This window comes from Stegodyphus dumicola, chromosome 1 (assembly GCF_044657685.1).
Source record: "Stegodyphus dumicola isolate Sdum_Otavi_A_Nest chromosome 1, ASM4465768v1".
NCBI classification, from domain to species: domain Eukaryota; kingdom Metazoa; phylum Arthropoda; class Arachnida; order Araneae; family Eresidae; genus Stegodyphus; species Stegodyphus dumicola.
The window spans coordinates 202,080,054-202,104,461 of NC_140768.1; the positions used below are offsets into that span (position 1 = coordinate 202,080,054).

The window sequence follows — 24,408 nt, forward strand, 5'->3', positions numbered from 1 at the left end:
AGGTCAACTGGTAATCCTTATGAACAGGAATTATTAATGAAAAATGTTTAATGGTGTTAACCATTTTTATTATGATGTAAAATATCATGAAAAATATAAAATTATTAAAACCAGTTGAGCAAATATTTCAGTTCAGGAAGAGTATACATACATATACAAAGAGAGAGAGAGACAAAAATTCAGGTTTCACATTATTATCAAATTCCATCATAGCCGTTTGACTATAGTACAGAAGTAGAGTTAGAATTTTGTAATCTATCTAGAGTATTAGAAAACCTATATTATTTATAAAACACATGGTGCAAAATAATATTTATTCCAAAATGTTGCTAAAACTAGCAATAACGTTATCTGATAGTGTTCAAATGATTAATTTTGGTACGCTGCTAAACAAACTTTTTTTCACAAAACATCGAATATGAATAAGGGATCTAAGAGTGACAGTCAAAAGTTCTTTTTTTTTTTTTTTTTTTTGCTTATTACGTGTTCCGCCCTTAGGAAATTCCTTTCCTACACGGAAAGGGAGGGATGCCCCGTGGAGGTCCTTTTAAGGGAAACTGGCTTGTAATCCACTGCCAAAAGTATTGAGACACTTTTGAATCTCCTGTAAAACTAATAATTTACAAAAGTTATATTTTTAACTGATATTTGTAAATAGTTTGGTTGGTTTATTGAGATTACGGCAAAGCACACTGTCTGCCTAGGGGGAGAGATGCCTTCGTTGAGGACTTTCTAAGGGAACTGGCTGGTATACATGTTACACATGGGGAAAAACACGAAAACGCCCATGCAACCAGTCCGTTCGCGGGATTCGAACCTCGGACCGAACTACCAGTGTTCATCGACTTTACTGCTCGGCCTCTGGTGGGCCCTATTTGTAAATAGTATCATTATCCTATTTCTTCCAACATTATACATAAAATTTATACAGTAAAACAGTTTTTAAAAAAATATTACTTAATTAACACTAAAATAATCCACCAAAATCTTGGGATACCATTATTTTCTATATAAATTAAAATTTAAAAAACTGTTATTTGTTATGCATATTTGTTATTAACATATGATGCAGATTAAATATCCCTTGATTTTAACCTTAATTTATTCCACGAATCGCTTTAAATTTAACGTGTTCTGTAACATAATTTCACTGTATCGCAAAAAGCCGCCAAATGAGGTTAGAGAACTAGTTTTCATTTCGAAAGTTACAAATCTATTTATGAAAGCTGCTAAAAATTTTAATGCACTACTTTCTGATATTTACGGTGTTACAGTGAACTTCAAAGAAGGAAACCAAATTCTAAATAAGAAAAAAAGTCCCCACATAGCACAAAAACATCCTTGGGATATCCCGAGGATGTTGCTCGCGGGATATGCGCACATCCTCAGGACATCCCGGAATATCCCGCAAGCCTCCCAAACACCTCCTCCCGAGTGCTTAATGTTACATCCCAGTACATCCTCAGGACATCCTAACAAAATCCCATCGACAGCGTAAGGGATGTTTTTAGGATCTGAACTCCTACTTACTACATCCTCAGGACATCCCGGGATATCCCACTAACCTAAGAGACTTGAAATGAATTAATAATACAAAATATTATAAAAGAAAATTTTGCTTTAAAATATTAAAAATCTTTCGATCATTTTTAACCATTCAATAGCCCTAAACTGAATTCTTCGATATATAAATTATTCTACAAATTCAGTTCTGACTTCATTTAATTTGTATACAAAATTCAATAATAAAATTAAGCATTTAATAACCTTTAAGTAGTGGACCAGATGTGTGTAAATTTTGAAATTCTGAACTTAAGTCGGTTACGTTGATTGAATCATTATTCATGGCTACAGTATGATTAAACAGTTCATGAGTTCGTCTTGCTATTTGCTGTAATGGAGCGAAAGATTTTCTAATCAATTTTTTTTATAGAAGATATATAGCTTTCAAATTTAAATGCACTGTAATTATCTAACGGCCCAAATATTTTTACATCTTCGGACATATGCAGTAGGCCGTGAACATTATAAGAAATATACTGTTTTTCATAATAAAGCCCAAAATTTATTACGAAGAGTTTTAATAGAGGCTGTGCGTATTCATCAATTGCCGTCTGATCCTGTATTTTGCATAAGAGTCTAATCGAAATATGAAGTAGTAAAAAATGATCATATAGCTTTTTGTTAATTTTTAAAAAAAAAATAAGTGGGCTAGTGTACAGTAAAAATTGACGGTATTTTGTAGCTTTCCAGTGTTTCAATTTTTTTAGTATTGGTTCCTTGGTTTTTTTGCAAATTCAATTGATACATAAGGCTTTAAAAACTGGTCATTTTTTTAAAAAATTAGTTCAACATTTTTATGTGGTAATCGTGCTTGTAAGGTGCCTCCGCCTATCCTAATAGTAATCATTTTTTGTACTACTTCTAAGCACACAAGGAGCATAAAGTCTAACGGAATATTTATTATTTAGAATATTCCTTAAAATGGGATAATCGTTTTGGTAATCGTCATCAGTCAGTTCTTCTTGAGACATAAAAGTTCATATTCCGAATCACAGTTTGAAAAGAATATTTACTAGAGCGAAAATTCAACACAGGCTTTTTTCGTAATTAAATGCTACTTCATTTTCTGACGAATCCGATAATATACGTTGATTTATTCTGCTATAAATCCATCTTTTAGATATCAGAGATATTTTTTTTAGTTCTGATCATTTTTGTAGAATAAAGGGAAAATTTTGAAACTTACTTTTCACACTCTCTCAATGCAACACGCTTGCAAGCGTCAGCAAGTCAGTTCGTAACTAAAACAGAATTTGAAACGACGGCTATTAACGTTTAGCAGAATAGCTGAATTATGGAAATCAGAAAGTAAGCACGTGTACTTTCCACTTTGTTAGGTTCTTCAAGAATATCACTATTAGGGAGCAATTAAAACCGTTGGGGGCATTCTGCGTCCTTTGTCGTAAAGGGATGCTTCCCTCATGGTTCCTACCTCCATGGTGTGCCTTGTAGGGTGATACAAAGAAGGAAAGTCTGACACATAAATCTGCCACGTTAACAAAAGAGAAATCTTCTTGGGGCATCGGCTACAGAAAAAGTGCTTAGAGGTGTTACATTCTTAGCGAAGCTCGCTTTCTCAAAAGCAAAGAAAAGTTGAGAAGCAGTTTTACGAACAATGATAAATAATGTAAACAAAGATTTAAGATTTTCAACTTCAATTGTTATTTATAGTATAAAATAAAGTAATAAAACTGCTGAGTTTAAAGAACGCGTTTAATTTAAAAATTAAATCATTTTAATTTAAAGTTTGAACATCTATATAATCTGTTATCTAATTTTGAGTTTTCATAACAACATTTAACTTTGTGTTATATACCTTGAACAAACGTGTTTACTGCATTTTCTGGATGTAACAAATAAATTAATAAAGCAGTAACTATTGTTAAATTATGAGGAGTCATGTAACATTGCCGGCATAACGTATAAGACTGCAGAGCGCTGGATATATATATATTTTTTTTCCTCTTTGTTTAGCAAAGATCGAATATTTATATGGTTAAAGAGGTAGCAAAGTGAGGTTTGAGGAGAGTAAGAACTTAATGTTAGTTCTTGTCATTCTTAAAGCTCATTTTCCTATTACAGAGAGGTAAAAAATAAGTTACATTTAGCGTTAGTTAGATTAAGTTACATTAAGATTAGTTACATTAAGATTTAATGAGAATTAGTCTTTCAAAGCGACTGAGGTAAACTTAGTCGCTTTGAAAGACTAATTCTCATTATTAAAGAACTTACCAGAAAATGAACGAAGAAACTGCAATAAATTTTTTAGCCCAATAAAATTATTCTTCTGTTTATAAATTCAAATTAAAGCAAGTTAAACCTCGTACAGACTAATTTTTAACTGCGTCTGTAAACTAAAATTTCGTTTGTTAAAAAAAATTATTGTTACTAATTACTACAGAGCACTAAACATCATTCATTACTATTATAATAGTGTAACAGATCAAAAAGTATTTTTTTCTTTTGCAGTTTCAAAGTATAGTTATTTCTATGCTAAGAACTATGGATGAATTTAATAGAATACTTTTATAACTTGATATTTCTGATTAGTGCCTCAGAGACGAGTAAGTGATTAGTGGCAGATTGCCGTACAGAAGGGTTCAAGTTCGAATGCCAGATAAGGCATGGATGTACATCATGCCCATCTGTCCATAGGATAAATGTCTTCGTGAAAGGTTTTCTGAGCTAACCTGTAGCGTAAATAATATTTGTGTTCAAAGATATTAGAAAGGTATTTAAAATAATGTTTACAAAATATATTATGTAGCAATTAGAATTTAATCGTAAACACAATTTCAATATGAAACTCAAAACGGCTGAAAACACGTGCCTATAATTTGTAAGAAAGTACTCTGATCACTAGGCATTGTGGAACAACAACAAAAATTTGAAAATATTATTACTTAATACTTACAGCCAACATATACAAGACAAAAATAAGTGCGTAAGCATAATTAAATTTTCATATGCCGAATAGGTAATCCATAGAGTAAGATTTCGATTCTTATAACATGACTTGCGTGTGGTACAAGGTTACTTTACTTTAATATTTTTAGATATGAGCTTCCATAAAAGTAAGTACTGAAGATATCTGAGAAACAACATCCTCAGGAGATCTTCATACATCCCGGGACATTACGACTTGAACAGGATATCCTTAAGATGTTGATTTACGCAGTCCTCAGGATATCTGAAAATCAACATCCTGAGGAGATCTTCATATATCCCGGGACATGAGACTTGAATAGGATATCCTCAGGATGTTGACTTAAGAAGTCCTCAGGATATCTGAGAATCAACATCCTCAGGATATCCTAACTGCTTCCCGGGACATTGCTACTTAAATGGGATATCCTGAGGATGTCTTGTGTTATGGGGGTCCAAACACTGAAATTTAATTTGAGAGATCAGCGTATTTTACTTAGAAAACTTTCAAGAAATTCACGCCGTTTGATTACTGTTAAATTTTCGGCAAAATTTTAAGGAAAGATTTTCAGTGTTTCTTTCTAAACCACCAGAAAACTGTTACACCAGACAGATGACATGGTCATTAAACATACAAAAAAATTGTCTAAACTTCTCAAGTTATTATTTGCAAAAGTGGTGTTAAATAGACATTTATTATATTGGGATTGGATTATTTTTGAGATTTAAAGCAAATTTACTATATTTTGTTCAGATGGTCGATAACTGTACGGCGGGTTAAAAATGAAAATGTAAAGTGATTAGGTTTACCGAAGCAGGAAACGAGAAAAAAGTGCAGAGATTCGAACACCAGAGCTCCTGATTATCACATAGGCCTGCTATCCATTTACACCAGGAAAACACATGGAAAAGAGGTTGAAAATACCGTAAAAAGAAATAATCCAAAGAATTTGACACCTAAAGTAAAGCAAGATGACAGAGGTGTCTGTAGTAACTATTTCTATTGCCATTCAGAGAGCATTAAATCCAGAGGTAAGTGATTATTCTGTTTCGTTATTAATACGCAAAATTCTATTTGCAATTAATACAATGGTTAAAAGCATTACTATTAGGCATACGCCTTCGTTATTATTAGGCTTAACACTTTCGTTCTTCCATCAAACTAAAATTAAGTTATAGAATAACAACAAAGACAAGACGCTCGAAGCGCCACCTGACGGCGCGAGCTATCAATTTATAACAGTGTCTTAGTAGCTACATGTTTGTAGCAATATTGTAGAATTTTATTTTTATTGATGCCGTGACGAATTATGCAAAATATTTGAATATTAATTTAAAGAGATTAAAGAGAACGTGAGAATTAGAAAGATAACGTGAAACGTTATTAAACAGAATGTTTATTAGATAGTTCTTAAAGAAAGTTAAAGAAGAATTATTGTTAGTTAGAAGTCATTAAAAATTATTAGATATAAGAGTTTATTAAAGAAGTTTATTAGTTAGAAGAATTAGAAGAATTTTTAGAAGAGTTAGAAGTTATTAAAAGTTTATTAGTTTATTAGCTAGGCATTATTAAGATGTTATTAAAGAGAATGTTTAGTAGTTTATTTAGTACATTGGAAGGTTATTAAAGAGAACGTGAAAACATAAACACCAAAATAAGGTATCAGAAAACATTTTTCATCATCGAGACAATGACTTATGCATTTCGTTGTTCGTTGTTTACAGTTACTTTGAAGTGACCGAAGCACATCTTAGGCCTGATTTAAACCCTATTGAAAGTATATGGAACGAAATGAAGGTATGATTTTAGAAACGTAGTTCTTCATCATAAGCCGACTGGTATATTTTGTTGATATTACAGCAAAGCACACTAGAACTATCTGCTTGAGGGCGGGGCGATACATTCTTGGAGGACTTTCAAATGAAAAATGCTCGGTAGCCCCATCAAAAGCAGATTTTTTTTTTTTAAATGAAGAAATAAATATTAAATACTGTTAGTGTAGAAATTACAATAGCATATTTCGTCAAAATGTTTTTAAAGTATAAAAGCTGCTCTGGCAGTTTCTTCTCAGCGTTACATTTGTGCAACTTTTTTCTAATTAAAAATTCTAATTTAAGCTTCATGTATTATTTTTATTAGCAAAGTATATAATCGCTTTCGGCTTTACGATCTGCGCCTTCATAAAGCCCTAATAAAATGTATTTCTCACTGCACAAGAGAAAAATCTTATTCAGGTAAATTAAGTCTCCGAAACTCCACTCCGAGAGGATCAACCAGCCTTCAGCGAGTTTAATTGCTTCACCACTATAAAATATCCGCTTTACTTGTATTCTCTTTTTTACAGGCAATAAACAGAGTAACAACGAAAATCGACGGAAATAAATAACAATTTACCCAATTAGTTTCATCGACAGAAGTAAATAACAATTTAACCAATTAGTCAAAAATTTTTCAGCTATGTAATTAACGATAAATGTCACTATTAATTGCATACGGAAAATAATTGCTACTTTTAATAATCGAGTAAGTGTTTGGTAAGACACAAGATAACGGTTCTTTATGATCAGCATTTTCTTCTCTAAATACAAAGTCCAAATAATGATTTGAAAAACAGTATCGATATGCTTTTAATGTTAGCTTTATTTCTCATAAAAATCGTTCCTCTGTCTCCAAGTCTTTCCTCTCATGGCAGCGTTTTCGTTACTTTAATTGCATGAAGCAGCTTTTGGTTTTATCATAGCTGAGTTATTGTTTTGCAGTACTAAAATCAACGAAAAGCGCTAAAAGTATTAAAAAAAAACAACGCTTTTCAAGTGCTTTATGTTCCATATTTAGGTAAAATATCAGTTCATATTCTATATTTAGGTATAGTAATGCTTCACGTAGTCATATCTCGGAGATGTATAATAAATAAATTCTTACTGCAATAATCATGTATATTAAATAAAATAAACTCGAAATTATTAAGGATTGCTTTTAAATTGCTCAATTTGTACAGCAGTTACATTTTGACTAAATCTAAAAAAATAACTTATGCTTTTATGTTTTGCCAAATGGCAATCGTATGATATGGCTATTTTCCACACTACGCGGAATATAAAGGGCTTAGGATTTAAAGGATAGCAACAGTTTTTATTAACGTGAATGAGAAATGCATGGTAGCGTAATGTACCAAATTTACGGTCTAGAAATTTTGGAAAGATTCATTATAGACATTTATATTTATAAAAAAAAAGGAAACACAAATTAAAGTTTAAAACTTTTAATAAGTTCAGTGATTGATTTCTCTGCGTGTGCGCTGTTAATTCTTCAGCGAATTTATCGCTTGTTCGGTTATGCAGTTAATCACTGTTCGGTTATGCAGCAAGAAAGGAACATTACTGACGATATGCTTTGCCGACTGACATCACGCTGAAAACTTGCTATCTGAAAGAAGTAGTGGAACATAAATGAATAAATGAACATTTTCTCACGTTGTAGGGTTTATATTTATTTTAACTAACATTTATTTTAAGCTATCTTTCCTGTCAAGCCTTTACTTTCCCCTAGCATTGCCAATGCCAGAGTATGTAAATTTTGTAGAATGCGCAGAGTATTCAAATTTTTAGCAGAAGTAATTTTGAGTTAAATAGAAGGGAAGCGAGATTTGTAAGTGTGCTTCTTGATTCACGAGCGTGAAGGTTGCTTGGTAGAAATTTAAGAACCGCGCGTTTCGGCCTGTGTGCCAACTTCGGCAGTTAGTTGAATCTTTCAACTTCTTAATCAGAAAGTTTGCTGAATCTCAGCTGTATCTTAGAACGCGGTTAAGAAAGTTACATTATGGAGCCTCGTAGATAGTGACTTCGTTAGTTATGCATCCTGTTATTTATTTTTAGCTGTACTTTTCTATTTTCTTTACACCGACGGGTCGGCGTAGTTTGTGAGCGTCAAGTGAACGCAACTGTAATTTCTAAAGTGAAATAAAAAGGAATTAAACCCTTCTTACGAGTTTGAGTAATTTCCTGTTCATAGCAGTCACTACTACGGTTGCGGACAAGTTGGGGCCACGCGACATCACATTGGCGCCCGAACACTTGTCGAACTGAAATGGCCGAAAACTGGATGGAAGCTGCTGGACAACAACAAGAAATGACAAGCCAATTGGAAGGATTTGGATACCTGGTCCAGACGATGAGAGCATCAATCAAGCCAAACGTCAATTTCGACGGAAAAACTTCGGTGGTGATATTCTCAGAAGGTCTCGAAAATGATTTCCAGCTACACCCTGTGCCTGAAAGACAAAAAGTTGCCATTGCCACGTCTGCACTAAGAGGACAGGCCTCACTATGGTGGAAGAATATAGGTAAATTTTTATTAGGGGAATTCAGAGGCCAAACTTATACCTTTGAAAATTTCAAAATATCATTATTAAAGGCCTTCCCCATAGTGAAAGACCGAGCAAAGCTAGAAGCCGAATTGTATAGTTTTTATCAACGTAATATGGAAGATTTGACGGACTTTATTCTGCCAAAAATTAAGCTGACGGATATGCTGTATGGGAAGAAACCCGACGCGGAGATTATTGAAATAATCTTACCAAGATTGCTACCTGCTGTTCAAGATTACTTCGAAATTCGGAACCCAAGCACCTTGCAGGAACTCTTCGAGTTGGCGGTCAAGTTCCAAAATCGCAGAATAGCGGAAAAGCTAGAGGGGCATCGTATTCTCAAAGTATCCGAAGGCAATTTTCAAATGAAAAGACCAAAAACGCAAATCGCTCTTATGGGGGAAAGAGCTATCAAGCTAACTCATCGAAGCTCGAAGGTCAAGGCCCAAAAAGGAAATTTGAAAACAACCGTCCGCGTACCCAGAAGACAGAAGTTGAAAGGAAAGCTTTAAACGAGTAGAGGGGCCTGTAAAAACGAGGATCCAGACCCCGGAAGTCTCGAAAAAACCCTCAAGAAGATACCTAAATACGGTCGTGGTAAAGAACTCACAATTACCGATTATACAAGTCTTGGTTGGCGATGTACCAATAAAAGCCCTCATCGATACAGGGGCAGAAGGCAATTTTATGAGTGATACATTTTTAAGAAGAATTTTAATAGGTTACAATTATTTAAAAATAAAAACACAGAAATCATAGCAGAGCAAAGAAAAACTCGACAATGCATTGCGAAATTATCTTTACAAATACAGGTAAAGGATGAAAGCCTCAAAGTATTAATTTTTGTGGTAAAAAATTTGCAAAGTCCAGTCATTTTAGGCATGGAGTTTTCAAAGGCCGCGAAGGCCAAACTGAATTTTCAGGAAAATTCAATTATGTTGAAAATGGATCGGAGGGTGGTGGTGCCAGTGAAACAACCTCAAGTGGACCTTAGCCATTTGAATGACCATGAAAGCCAAGCCATCCAGCAAGTGGTGAGTACTTTTTCGAACTTGTTTTCAGAACGACCTGGTAATTGTCAAATTGTTACGCATGATATAACTGTCGACAAACCCTGTAGGACTAAACCTTACCGGTATGATAAACAGAAAGAACAAATAATTGAAGAACACATTCAGGAAATGTTGAAGAACCAGATAATAACGCCCATAAATAGTGAGTGCGCGAGTCCAGTCGTACTACGTAGGAAAAAGAATGAGTTCCCTCCCTCGGATAAAAAGGCTTGGAAGTTTGCTATCGATTACAGAAAGCTTAATAGTGTTACTAAATTCCCAGTTTACCCTTTGCCGGTTATAGAGGAAATTATTAGAAAGATTAAGTCTACGAGATACATGACTACGTTGGACTTAACGACTTAACGTCAATGTCAGTTAATAAATGATATTAATTACAGCCCGGCCGGGTACTTAAATAGCATTCGCGCTACATTTCCGAATGAAATTTTAGGCATAGATCTTCTTGGTCCTTTCCCTCAGAGTGAGTTAAATAAAAATCGTTTTCTTTTGGTAATTGTAGATCATTTTTCAAAATGGACAGAAATTGTTCCACTTAAACGCGCGTCAGCCAAAAACAGTCGCAGATGCATTCTTACACAGATACATTTTAAAATACGGTGCACCGATAAAAGTCATTAGCGATATCGTTAGCCATATATTTCAAAACATTTGCACTGGACTTGGCATACACCATATCAAAATGGTCCCGTATAGACCACAGGCAAACAGTGCAGAAAGAGTTAAGAAAAATATTGTAAAAATAATTCGAAGTTATGTTAGCACACATCACAAGCGCTGGGATGGCTACATAAATGAGTTATCTTATGCTTTAAGAACAGCAAATCATGATACTACGGGGAAAACTCCATCAGAATTATTTTTAGGACGGAAGTTAATTACGCACTAGATAAATTATTCTTTGTGCAACAAAGAGAGGAAGAATCCAAACAAAAAGATATACATAAACTCATTGATCAGGCGGTTAAAAGTTCGGATACGGCAAGAAGTAGACAGAAACTGTACTATGATCGAAAACGCCGTGAAGCAGATTTTAAAGTTGGGGACAAAGTGTTAAAGCGGAAATTTTCTTTATCAAGTGCCCCATACAATTTCACTGCAAAGTTGGGTCCAAATATTGAAGGCCCCTGTGTAATTCAGGAAATCAAGGGAGTCGTATTGTACCTTAAGAACGAGAGAGGGGAAATCTGTAAAGCAAGTCCCGACCAGGTGAAAAAATATTATAATCAAAATGATTTTGAAATCCTTAAAAGTGTCTTGCAGGACTCAAGCGCAAAAGAATTGGAAGGTCCGGAAGTAACGCCACCCGCTCCACCAGCCAAGAAGCAGAGAACACAAGAGGAACATAGCCCTTCTACAAGTCATGCTACGGTCCCGAAAAGAAGAAAGGAAAATGGTCAGACTCCAGCATTCAAGAAATGCAAGAAATCAACGCCGCCGCGTAAAGAATTTTTGGTAAATAGGAAAAGACCAGTTACAACGTCTCGCAGTAGAAATTCTGCGTCGAGGAAACCACTTCCAGGGCCAGATATTTAGGAGCAAACAAGGCCGCCGTTGACGAGAACAAAAAGACAGAAAGAGGAACGAAAAGATTGCCACCAACAGAAGAAATTCAAGCAAGATTCCAGACCGGAGGCCGCCAAGACCAGCCGTTCAGGGGCAAAACGGAAAAGACAGGAACCGGAAGACTACCACTCCAAGAGGCCGGCGTACAGAGGGAGAAAAAGAAAAGTCACCATGGACGAAACTCGAAGAACCCAAAGGTGAAGATTGACTTCTATGAATTCCATAACGTGGGATCAATTCTGCCAGAAGAGGATGTCGGAGTTCCAAGCATCGAAAACTCAAAGATAAGTTAAAATCTTCTATAATTTTTTTTCTTTTGTTCTGAGATGTTATGCGTAAATACGAAGTTCTATGTTTTGACGTAAGTCAATTTGTCTCGGTTGAGACTTAGTTTTGTTTTACTTTATTTAGCTAAGGCAAAAGTATTATTTTCTTTAAGTGTAAAATCTAAGAGCAAGCAGTTCCTGTTGGTCGAAAGACTAATTCTGTTATGTTAAAGCCAAAATTTGGCCGAAAGTAAAATAGCTTCGTATTCTTGTATTAATGAAAAATTTAGTTTCAGTGCCGCCAGCTTGGCGAAGAAAGCGTGAAGTAAAATTTTATTTTTATCTTATTCATTTTATGGTAAATTGTAAAAATCATATGTATTAGAATTTTGTAAATATACGTAAATACTTGAAAGTTATGTAAAAGTAGAATTTAGTCTAGAAGCATAAAATTTAAGATGCTGAAAGTAAATACTCGAAAGAAATGAATTCAAATTTAAGTATTAAACAGCAGATAAAATCATGCTTTAGAGCGAAAGCCTGCATGTCTAAAGATGAATGAGGGGGAATTTAGAATGAATGTGTTTTGTAGGGTTCTCCACCTACACTTGAATTTCAAGAATGTTAAACATAGCTCATCGAGTTTCAGTATGTCGATTAAGGTGTGTCTATTTGGTTGTTGGAATTCTAACAAATCATTGTGGTTAGGGGAAGTGTAGTAATACTAAACACGAATATTCCCGTTTGACACCACACATGGTGGAGAACCAGGGTAAAGTTAAATTCATGTTTGAATACTTGAATGAATGTGAATTAAGCAATTAATTAAGGAAAATAAAAGGTTCGAAAACGAAAACTTTATCCCGTGTTAAGAAAGTGTAAATCATAAGTTATTTAGAAGATACTGATACTTATTCCTTCCAGATGCTGGAAGGAAGAGAAAAGATTGATTGCTGATGAACAGAAAAGGATCCTGTAAGAAGAGATGGTAATTTTATGTGTCTATAGAAATTATTGTAATCTTATATGAAACAGTTTGTTTTATGTAAACGGGGTTCTTGAGTTTTAGATCAGAATGTGGAAACTTTTTCAACAGGTCGTTTCTAGGACCTGCTTCCAAGTTTACAAATTCTGGCAGCGGCAAATGTAGGGTTTATATTTATTTTAACTAACATTTATTTTAAGTTTAAGCTATCTTTCCTGTCAAGCCTTTACTTTCCCCTAGAATTGCCAATGCCAGAGTATGTAAATTTTTGTAGAACGCGCAAAGTATTCAAATTTTTAGCAGAAGTAATTTTGAGTTAAATAGAAGGGAAACGAGATTTGTAAGTGTGCTTCTTGATTCACGAGCGTGAAGGTTGCTTGGTAGAAATTTAAGAACCGCGCGTTTCGGCCTGTGTGCCTACTTCGGCAGTTAGTTGAATCTTTCAACTTCTTAATCAGAAAGTTTGCTGAATCTCAGCTGTATCTTAGAACGCGGTTAAGATAGTTACAATTATAGAGCCTCGTAGATAGTGACTTCGTTAGTTATGCATCCTGTTATTTATTTTTAGTTGTACTTTTCTATTTTTGTTACACCGCCGGGTCGGCGTAGTTTGTGAGCGTAAAGTGAACGCAACTGTAATTTCTAAAGTGAAATAAAAAGCGATTAAACCCTTCTTAAGTAGTTTGTGTAATTTCCAGTTCATAGCAGTCACTACTACTGTTGCGGACAAGTTGGGGCCACGCGACATCACAACGTAATGGCAATGCCCTGGTGCATGCTAATTATACTAAGAAAAAACCTAATGTAAGCGTCCAAAGCATATTCCTCTAAAGAAGACATCTAGAGGAAAAAAACTCCTTCAAGGACTCCACTGAAAATCTTTTTTGAAGACAAATGCTTGTAAGAAAGAAAAGATTCTGATAACTGAAGTCTGATTAACGGAATACTTAAACATCTTTTCTTTACATTGCCAAATGAAACAATATTTTAATACATTTCTCAATCTTCTGTATTTATAAACTTGTAAATCATGTAAGATTCTGGAAAATAAAATCTGTAAGTGTTTCTGCACTGAGAGAAAGATTATACCAATATTTATTCATTTCTGACATTAGATACATCCTTAGAAAAGTCCTTTCAAATTTTTTTTAATATTACATTACGTTACGCTGCCATGCATTTATTTTTTAAATTATTTTGGCATGAACGAAAGTCTTGTGCCATACCTCTCAAATTAAAACCTGATCATTTTTTCCAGTATCTGTACTTAATATGTTAGTCGTTTCAGCACATAGAAAGAAAACTTTCGAAAACAAATTAATATTTTTCAGTTGCATGATACTTGCGAATAACTGATTATGATTTCATCGTATTTCACATGTATTTTTAAAACTTCATAGTATAAGATAAAGTTTTCGTTTGTTATACGGTGTCCCAACACTATATTTTATGAAATATTTTAGGTTTGAGGAAAACAATTATAGGCATAGCTATATCCTTATATAAAATCCCCACTTTGCGAGAATCACGAATTATAAAGTCGTTGCTTCAAGAGAAATTTGTTAAAATGTTTGGCGAACTCTTGGTTTTGGCAAAAGTTGTTCATATGGCTCTTCTAAATACATATATGGGCATGATAGCGCACGATAATCTGAAAATTTTGCGATCAAAATAACGTCGTAAAATATTGATTTATTATATGAAGCTATGCCATTTATTATAACAGTGCCATTCCTCTCTTAAGTCTCTTATATTGTACAGCAACACATATTTTAAAAGCTCTCTATCGTGTACAACTCCTCTACGATTTGCCCTGCATGTTTTTTGTTTGTATCACTATTTGGAATATTTTAATGCTACCTTAAGTTCATCAATATTCCTGGTTTATTAACAGATACTCAAACTTCGCACAGTAGCATGTCACAAGCCTGGAATACGTGCAGACCACAAATAGCTCCTACTTTAAAAATCTGATAGCTCCTTATTGGATGCATTTTCTGAAAAAAAGTCATATATTCATTGGTAATTTGCAATACAGCACTGAAATACACTGACTGATACACACTGATATAGTAATGCAGTTTTCGATGTGCATCGTAAAGTGACGTAACTTATTGCTCCAAAAATTAAAAAAACAAACAAAACAAAAAAAAAAAAAAAAAAAGACTCCGACAAAGATTTTTTACATGAAATACAAGTTAGACTAGGCTACACAAAAAGACTGTAAAATTCCGTGCGAATTATGCACACGGCCAGCTAGTATGAATCATTTCTGCAGTAAAAAAACTAATATACGCAACAAAACCTAAATTATAAAGATTATGTTTTATAAATAGCAATTTAAATTTAAATATAGAATATGCAAGAATCAATCAGCCTTTTTTCACCGCTGGTGGAGCCTTTGCATGAAGTGTTCCATCTCCGTCCCTTGTGTGATAGAGCCGTAATTTTAAAAGAAGCATAATTTTTGGAAGAAATTATATCGAACTAAAATCTAAATATTCTCAAGAAAGATAACTTAAAAATAAATTTTATAAAGTGTATAGAAAATGTTCCATAATTTTTCAATCATCTGAAGTTGGAAACGAAGAAGAAAGCACTTATCCGCTTAAATTTAAGCTACTCAACGAATTTTGAAATGCAACTTTATCCATTGTAAAAGTTAACGAAAATGAAAGATCCATTTCTAATAGCGTTGCTTGTTACAACACAAGGTCTTGCAGTTTAGACGTTGCCACCTCTACCTAGAAAACATTTTGAGAATAAAGTGGCTAGCAGGATGGAAAATGAGTAAACTGTATGAAACAAGTAAAAGTACTCGAAGGGTTAAATTAAAATATCTTCTTTCACTGTATTTAAAAAGTATATGGTATTGGCATTCCCCTTTCCGCCAATTAAACGTCACTAACAGTCCCGTCATACCACAGAATGAGGCATAGAGGTTCAACCTCTGCCCTCGCATCTTGGAGAGGGGGACCCCTCGCTTTTGCGACATCGATCGTTGTCTATGATTTGCTACCTGCCATTCGCTCGAGGCACCCGTCGCAGAAGGATGTTACCCAGCGTATCCAGGCTATTAGAGCCCTTAACTCTAAGACTTGCCAGAACCACGGGCCAGCCACTATGTGACATTTCCGGGGCTTCCAGAACCACTACGTTTGTAATTTGTATACCACCATGGCTGAGACTGCCTAGGTACAGATCCTAGCCAGTAGCTTCGCAGAGTTCTCTACGTCGAACCCCCCCCCGGGTGGCGACTGTATTTTTAAAAAATAAAAAAAATATCCTCAATCCTAAATTGCACTTGTAACTGTTTCTAAGTTCATGAATTATTATGCAAATGCTATCATGAGATTTTCTAGAAAAAAAGATTTTCTAGAAGTTTTCTGAAACGTCTGAACCATTCTTTGACTCAATTTTGTGTTCTTGGAAACCCAAGATTTACTCGATTGAATACGGATCAGAAATCTGGAGGAAATAAAGAAGCAAATCTTCCATTTCTCGTATTTTGCCTGATTTTTATCGGATACATAATTATCCTTGAACTACTGTACTACTGCATTTCCTTCATCGAGAATAGGAAGTTTTTTTCTTATTAAATGCAGATGGAATGTCACCAGATGGAAGAAAAGCAAGAATTGGAATGTATCAAAGTTTAAAATTAAAACTTTCCTTTTTACCATACCTTTTAGCAGACCCTGATGCCTGAATAGGATGCCACATACTTTGTCCTAAATGAAAGAGCACCTTTTGTTAGCGGCATCTAGTAATTCGTGACTAGAAGAATTAATTGCTGCTGTCTCAAAATCATTCATAATGAAAGAGAATCAAATTGAATGTCATATTCAATAGCAAAGTCATTCAAATAGGAAATAAATGAGTCTAACCTTCCTCTGATTTGCTAGTCACTGAAGTGTAAACAAAAGAAAGCCCTTCTGTATGTTCACCAATTCCAACAAGGGCATGCATGGTATGTACTAGTTGAAAGAAAAGTGTGGAGCCGTTTTAAATGTCCTATCCATCATCCAGTAACGGATTTCTTTAAAAACGGCAGTTTTTAGGCCCTGAATAAGAATATGCGTTCGAACCATTCCTTAAAACATTTCAGCATCAATAGTCTTAAGTTCTAATGGCGTACCAATATTTTCCAAAGTCGTTCGCTGAGGAGGAAAAACTTCTTTACTAGATCTTTTTATAACCTGATGACAACTAGGCACTGTGGTATTGACTTTGCTCAGGGACAGCATTAGGTTTGTTGCCAGTTTGTTGGGTCTTTAGTTTAATATTATCAATTGCTACTCCAGCATCTCGCTTTTCAGCATCAGGTATATGGTTATGGTCCCTTTGGTTAAGAAGTTTTCCAGCTACAAATACAGTGATTGCATACACATCACAATTCAGATTTTTACTCTTCTTCCAACACCAATAAAATAAATCCTCTCTGTTTCTGGTCTTTGCTAGTCAAATACCACCAGCAATTAACTTAGGATAACCCTTTGTCGAAAATATAACTTCGACACTTGAGTCATTTTTCAATAACTAACTCCTAAGGCATCCACCTATTACGTACAAAAAATGAAACAGAAAGGGCAGTAACTACCAAGTAACTGGAGGTACTGCCATCCAGCGGTAAATGAAAAACGTAATCTGTTAGGCAAACGTATCCACCGGGAAACGAGTTGTCGGGCAACTGAATGTCCTGCAAACGACCTAGGGCGAAATAACCTAACTTCACTTAAACATCTACGTATAACAAAATTTTCACATGTGCAAATTTTTCTTTTACATTATGAATTCCTAACAATCATGGTTTTTTGGCAGTACTAATTTTCTTTTTAACTGCTTTCAAGCTATTACTTGCCAGTAAATGCATGAATAGGAACTTTTCATATTTACATGCTTACTGCTGTGCATATTTAAACTATGCAAATCCATATCAACTTGATTTGTCAGATCATGATATGATGATTTCGTATAGCAATGTTCATCCTTATGTTTTGCATAAGAGTGTTGTTATTTCTGACATGTAACGTCTGCGAAAGTATTTCAGTTTGAGAGCATGCAAAATCTGTAATGCTCAAAGCCAGACGTGTAGACAAAACTGCAAACAAAAGTTCGAATTTACCAAAAATTCTCATCTATCGCCATGAGCTATCTTTGTAAGTGAAACTTCTATAACCAGAGTAACTCAGTTTAAGCAGCTGATAGTGGTTACTTCAATGTAGCACAGCAAGCGTTTGGTCACAGAAAAGTTCCCAAAATATCTATCATCCATACTATATTTTGCCATCAGAAGTAACGTTTTTATTTTTTTTTTGGATAAATATTCCCTCAAAATAACTAATGCTGGTGTTCCTTACAGTTTGGCTAATGTAACAGTAAAGAAATTAATCGCTCTGAACAGAGGTGAAGTTACTCATACGTGGCTGTAGTTTCCGCCTTAAAAAAAAACAAATTGAAGAGAAAGCCAGAAGAAAGTTTCTGCTTACACGTGTGCAAAATAACATTAATCGATCTGCATTACCAACAGAAGAAAGAATATTAATAACTTAGTTCAATAATAACAAAACCATTGTTGCTGAATAGAATAATTTTCTGCTTATATCTGCCTGTGTTATGACAGTTCATAAATCATATGGGGAAAGGTTCAATGAAATTGATAACAAATATCATACAAGTCATCATGCGGTAACTATTACAGGTTGCAACTATTGTGCATCAACTCTCATAGATCATTAAATAGCATGTTATAGGATGCTAGTACGACCTTGATTATGTAACGAATCGAATAAGCGAAAGCTGGAATTTTGCTATGGTATGAAGTGAAAAGGAGAATGGAAAAGTAGAGAATAAATCCAACTTCAAAGTCATATATGTGTACATATTTTGAAGCTTGGGGTTAAGATTAAACATAATTAAATAATAAATAAATAACATGAAATAAAGGCTAAACGAGCCAATAAATTATTTTTTTGTTTTATTGCATAACATAATTCAAATTTTACGCAACAATGAGCAGTTTAGCTAAGAAAATAAAAATAAAGCATGAAATTAATAAAAACCTTCACGGTACACAATGCTTCAAGTAAAACATTATTAAAAATTAATAAGCATCAATCAGTTGAGTGCGTCTACGCCAAACACATTTTTCTCTTCGCTTTTTCTCTTATGAGATAGCAACAATTAACACACATCGCACGCATACCATGCAGTAATTACAACAAATAGCACCTATTATACAAATAGCATCTACCAATAAAAAGCAGCTATCATGCAATAACTACGAAAAATACCATCTATAGTTCAAAGATTTTTGGGCAATAAACAGCAACTGCCATGTTGCTTAATCGCGAATGAGTAATATTGAAGGACGTTTTATCGTGGCAACTAATGATGAGCCAAATATTTACCATTGTCAAAGAATATCAACATAGTGTGTAGCCTTTACGAAGAACATTTTTTGACTTTCACTTAACTGTCTTGTAATGGCATATTTCTAACTCTTTGATTTTTCACCATGTAGAAAGTATTATGGATTGCATTTCTGAATTGCCTCAAAAGCTTAATACACCATGGTACAGGAGTTTTTCAACCCTTTGCTGGAAGTATTTTATTATTTCATTTATTTTTCTTTTTTCATAACTTTTTAATGACTCGGGATTCTGTTCTTGTTTTCCTGGAGTTGATTATTTAAAATTGTGTTCAATTATATCGTCAGACATTTATTGGTTAATGTTTTTGACTATTTTGGGGCATGGACGGGTTGCTGGATGTCTTTTGGTGTTGTTGTTGTTGTTGGGACGGGTGTGGCCCGTTTAATGTCATAAGGAGAGCTTGGTCTCTAGATGGGTGGGCCTGCGCCTAGATCTTACCCCATGGTACAGATCTCGTGGATCCTGATCTTAAAAAGAATTAGCTTTCCATCCCTTTCTGCAACTTGGCTCAATAGCGAAGGTAGTAGAGAGTCCCAGTTGTGACTGCATCTGTCAATTTAATTGTTCAAGAGCGAAAAACGCTGGGACGGCTATTTTTGAAAATAATATGGGCAGTAATTTACACATCTCCTATGAACGCCGTCCAGGTAATCATACGTTTCCTCCACAGAATATTACTAGCATACACAGTTGACGATGTTACGCCTTTGAATGAGGATTTAGGCAAAATTCCTCTGATTCTTGGTGGTGACTTCAATATTTTGCTAGGCATGAAACACAACCATTAATCCATTACTCTCACGATAAATTGAACTGAAATTTAATAACAACCCTAAGGAAGCAACTACAAGATCAGGAACTCCAACCGATGCAATATTTTTAAAATGCATCGAGCAGCTTCAGTCTAGAATGCATGTGTCATATTTTATATATTACAAAACTATTATATAATTTTGTAACTCTGAAGATATAGAAACAAACTAAAAGGATTTATTTTTTCATGAGTAAAAATTATCTTTCATTGATTATAGTTTATAATTCGTGCTTTTATAACTTCTTACACTTGTATTCACAACACAGAAGTTTCACATCAACCGGAACTTTTCCTGTTTATACCTTTCGTTTTCTAGTTGTTGTTGGTGGTATTGTCGTTTAAAGAATGGTAACTCTGTGAAAGAAGTGGTTTAAACAATGAATCTCCTGCATTCCACTGGTTCCAGTGTTATGAAGTATTGCAAAGTAGAAAAGAGAATTCTTAGTAAAAGAGGGCCACCGAGTCTTGCTTTAGAGCAGAAGAATTTCATATACTTAACAATTTATAGAAATTGATGTCAAAAGAATTGTTTCATTAGCCAGATATCAGTAAGAAAGTGAAAGTTTTTCGCGGAAAATAAAAGGTTCTAATTGTCATAATCAATGATAAATATATCTTTATCATGCTGTGACAGCTAAAAATGAGAGCAAATTGAATATTTTTGCCTCAGATGATTGCTTAATGATAATGTCCAGTGAAGGAAGACTCAAACGCTAAACCTCAAGCATTTGTAACAGACAATAAAACGTGGCAGTGAAAGACGTATGGTAAGTTTAAGGGGTGTTGGAACCCCAAAATCTTCAAAAAATTGTGATTTCGGATTTTTGCATTTTCAAATTCTCTACACTTTTATCTTTCTTAAAGTACCATTCCTTAATCTCTATGAAAATTAGAACTGTAAAAAAATCTAGTTTTAATTTATCATCTACTGCTTTGATCAATGAGGATTTTTACATAAAAACGCGTTTTTCGCCAAACGGGATGCTCGATGTACCTTTTCGCAGGAACTACTGCTCACAGGTATCTAAACTTTTTATGGCTTATTTATTAAGTTCCCTAATATTTATTGAAATGAGCTTTTTGTAATAAACTTAGAAAAACAATTTTTTATTTATTTATTTATTTTTTTTTGTGTGTGTGTGTGTGTGAGAAAAGTGCTAAATTTTACTATGCCTAACAAAATATTCTGTAATTTACTCTTAAATTCAAAATGTTTCAAAAGCTCATTTCCGTATAATCAGATAGGTATACTTTAATTACAGAAAAAAATTCAAGCTTATATCTACAGCAGATTTTGAGAAAAGGTACATCGAAAATGGCCAATTTAACATTGTCGGTATAGGGGTTTCTGATACCCCTTAAGAATTAAAAAACATCTGAAAACGAATTTGAATTCCTTTCAAGTTTTATTTATGACATTTGCGATATAAAATAACATCTGATGCCAAATGTTAAAAATTCCAGATGAAACACTTTTTACAGCAATAAACTTATGTTACATTGAAGAACTGACTTATCGAAAATAATATTCGAAGATATATATACTATATATATGTAATAATAAAATTCCATAGTCAAAATTACACTTAAAATTCTAACTGCATGTTCTTTTCATTTTTAATGACGACGTTCTCTTATTTGAAAGTACGTGGAATTAAATCCACAGCCTCGTAGTCAAGTTGTTTTTCACGCCTTTTCTACACGTACAGTTATAGAATGTTCTGGAAGTATTTAAAGCGAACCAGAATGGCTGACGAGGCTGATGTCATTTCTTGGAAGCTCCGCCTTTTCAGAGGCTATAAAAGGACTCGCAAAAGAATATCGGGGCCTTTTCTTTAATGTAACGATGCAGTAAACTTCATACAAAAAGTTATTAGTAATTCTTTTTATTTACTCCGGATATATGATTTTGTAACTGCTATTTCTCCTGACCAATAATAAATGGATCCTGTTTTTTAAAACTTATCGTCTGATAATTTAAGCTACGACTACATTTATGATTCTTCAACAATGTATTTATTCCTGACAAAAGCTGGTACATCATATATCTTCGAAGAACCGATATCGAAGATAAATGGAAGACTTTATGCATATTGAAGATAAACAGAATCAAAGATAAATGGAAGCCCTTATACATCGCGAGTGGCAACAGTTCGATGTTTAAGGGATAAATGGGAGACAGAATATCGAAGATAAATGGAATTGGAGATAAAATGGAATAAAGAAGATAAACGGAATACCTTATGCATCGGGATGGCAACAATGTTGCTTTATGAGGGATAGCATTTTGTCGCAGATTGAATTAATAACTCTTTTTAAAGATACAAATAAATATTTTGCTTGCTAAAATATCATAAGATAATAAGAAGACCGACAATAAATTAAAGTTCTTATGCATATTAAAGATAAATGGAATTAAAAATAAATGAAATCGAAGATAAATAGAAGACTTTATGCACTGGGATTGGCAACAGTGTTGCTTTATGAGGGATAAAATTTTATCACAGACTGAATTAATAACACCTCTTAAAGATATATATAAAATATTTTACTTGTTAAAATATATGTAAATATTTTGCACATTTTATATTAATAATAAATAAAGAATCTTTTATTACAATTACATTTCAACTGAAGTAGGTTTGAACGTAAAATTTACAAAAGTTTCTTGCTCTGCTAAACATTTAAAAGTTCTTAATTGGGTTGTGCAAAACGTATTTAAATATCCAATTCCTCTTCTTTATTTAAACTATAATTCGATTTAAAAGTCCTCTTATTTACATATTCTGGTGGAGACAGGCAAAAGTGTAGGGTAGATTTTTAACAAAAGGAAAAATGCCTTAGTTAAAATAAAATGAATTACATCGTAAAGATCTAAATCATATCCAATCTAACACATATAATTTATAATTTATAATGATGATGTCTCACATTCACTTTATGTAGAATAATCCCTTCCATGCCCTCTGAGAATGAATATTTAATCCTTGCCTTCGAGAAATGATTCTCAGTCTTCAGTAATAGTATTGAGACAAATCGAATCGTGACTGAGAAGAAACATTAAAAATTATTTGGATTATTTTTTATACTTTAAAGTGGCCAAAGAATGTTGCTTTATCGAGAATGAGAAAATAAAAAAATTAAAGAAAAAAAAAACTAATATTTAAATGGTTGCAGAAAGTATTCGATGACACTTTTACAACTTCCAATATTCTCTTTAACAAATTTCAGTAAACCTTCCTGCAATTTTGCTTTAAACTACAAAAGAAACCTCAGTGAAAAGGCCACACCCGTTGCAGACGGTTTTGTTATTCGCTGGAGGCTTCGATTAGGTTAGGTTATTTGACTATGACAAAACAAATGAGTGCTATCTGCCTAAGGTTAGGGGTATCTTCGTGGCGAACTTCGTAAGGAAAACTTTCTCGCATTCGTGTTACCACATGGGAAAGTTCCGAAGATCAACTACTTCAGTCAGCCATTTTGCCGGAAAAAGCCAGTCGGAGGGCAGCCATTTCGCCGAACTTGATTCGAAATAGTATTCAGCGGTACAAGTGGAGATTAACTGGCTGGAAGAGATTTTCTCAAATAGATGATGTCCAGTTTTAATGTTTGTTTATAGTCTAAGAAATAATGGCTATTTTCAGATAATATTCATCTTCTCTGATCAGCAGGATTTCAGTCAATTTATAATTGAAAAATTAAAATTTACATTCGGAGGAAATATTAACAAAAATAACATGAAAAAATGTTAAAATTTTTTGCTTTTATCGTTTTAATCCAGAATTACTATAAACCAAGGTTAATAATGGCTTCATAATGTACAAAGACTAGAGAAGACACAGATGAAGACTGAAGAATTGCCATGCTTATTATTTGCATGAATCCAATTAGTATATTTTATTTTTGTAGCAGAAAAGTTTTTGTCTGATAATATACGCAAAGAAAGTGGTACAGGTAGAAAAGTAATTTTGCAAAGATGCTGATCGATATTAGTTAGGCTGTATTAAAAGCACTTTTCGGTTTAATTAAAAATGAAAACAGGCTATGCGTAAATTTAATGCTTAGACTTTTTTTTAATAAATGTACATTCAGTTGCCTCACGCCATTGTTATAAAAAAGTACGCCTCTTTTTGACCTGAAGATGCGTAAGTAAGCTTTTCAAAAGTGTGTTAAAAAAGTTTGAAATGTAATAAAGATGTAGCTTATTTATTTATTTTTATTTTATTATTTTTCTTTTCTTATTTATTGGTTTTGAGTTTACAAAAGTGTTCATATATGCATATGTGCTGCGTTACGGAAAAAAGGCTCACTATTGCCCAACTCGACTATCAAATCTCACAATTTTAAACAGTACAGCAATAAAGATAGAAGAAACATCATAAAGTTATCAGACTTGCATTATTATAATAATATTT

At 33.7% G+C, this 24,408-nt stretch overlaps 1 protein-coding gene across 3 annotated transcripts in view; it reads right to left on the minus strand.

Annotated features, from left to right (window-relative positions):
- Positions 1–24,408, minus strand: part of LOC118201726 (uncharacterized) — a 149,885-nt gene that overhangs the window by 124,550 nt on the left and 927 nt on the right. The window lies entirely within an intron of this gene.